The sequence below is a fragment of the Trypanosoma cruzi genome, assembly GCF_000209065.1.
Source record: "Trypanosoma cruzi strain CL Brener chromosome Unknown tcruzi_1047053445943, whole genome shotgun sequence".
Taxonomy (NCBI): Eukaryota; Euglenozoa; class Kinetoplastea; order Trypanosomatida; family Trypanosomatidae; genus Trypanosoma; species Trypanosoma cruzi.
Window position 1 is genome coordinate 1 of NW_893888.1, and position 781 is coordinate 781.

A 781-nucleotide genomic window follows, 5' to 3' on the forward strand; every position below is an offset into this window, starting at 1 on the left:
TGGAAGCTTCGCGTACCAATATAGTACAGAAACTGTATCAATAATTTTTTTTTTTTTTTTTTTTTTTTTTTTTTTTTTTTATTAAGGTCGTACCACGACCGTGAATGGTGCCCCGACCTGATCGCACCGATTCTGTGACCAACTACATGGCCTCCATTTCCACACCACACCCCCACCACACTCCCCAAAAAAGTTATTAACCCCCATACCCATTGTAAAAACGTACCCTGCCCGCCAAACAAATAAAAGCAAAAACAAAATAATGATCCGAACCAACCCGGGCGGGAGGGATAAGGGAAAGAAAAAACAGTCATCCTGTACCCTCTTGGGCGTCATATTCCACAAGTATAGAAGAAGCCCCTCTTGAATCCTTTGGTTTTGGTACGGCGACTGTGGTATTATAACAAAACTGCTCTCCGCATTCGGGCAATTGCCCCTGCCGTGCCGTTGATTACCTCTGCATTCTCTCCGTTCCGTGGATGTTTTCCTGCTGCTTTCTGTGGTGGCGAGTTTCCTTCTGTGTGAGTTTCTGTTTCTGTATTTTCCCTTTCCTCTGTGTGTTTATTACCTCTCAGCTACCCAAGGAGTTGCCCGGGTACTCGCCTACCCGGGGCGTATTTACCCCGGCCCCACGCGGCCGCATGCTGCGTTGAACACGTGCACGTTTCCACGCAGCATGGCCGCCAGGGTGTCCGCCACTATCATATCGTACGCATTCGTGATGGTGAGTCGGTGGTCCTGATTGCCCAGGATCCGCCGCAGCCACCGCCGACTTGCCGGG

The 781-nt window shown here is 49.7% G+C and overlaps 1 non-coding gene across 1 annotated transcript, besides 1 other annotated feature; it reads right to left on the minus strand.

Moving 5' to 3' along the window:
- Positions 1 to 45, minus strand: Tc00.1047053445943.10. Its single transcript, XR_008254494.1, has one exon. It is a non-coding gene; the product is annotated as a spliced leader RNA, 5' & 3' partial (transcript).
- Positions 45 to 80: a microsatellite.
- Positions 81 to 781: the final 701 nt, after the last annotated feature.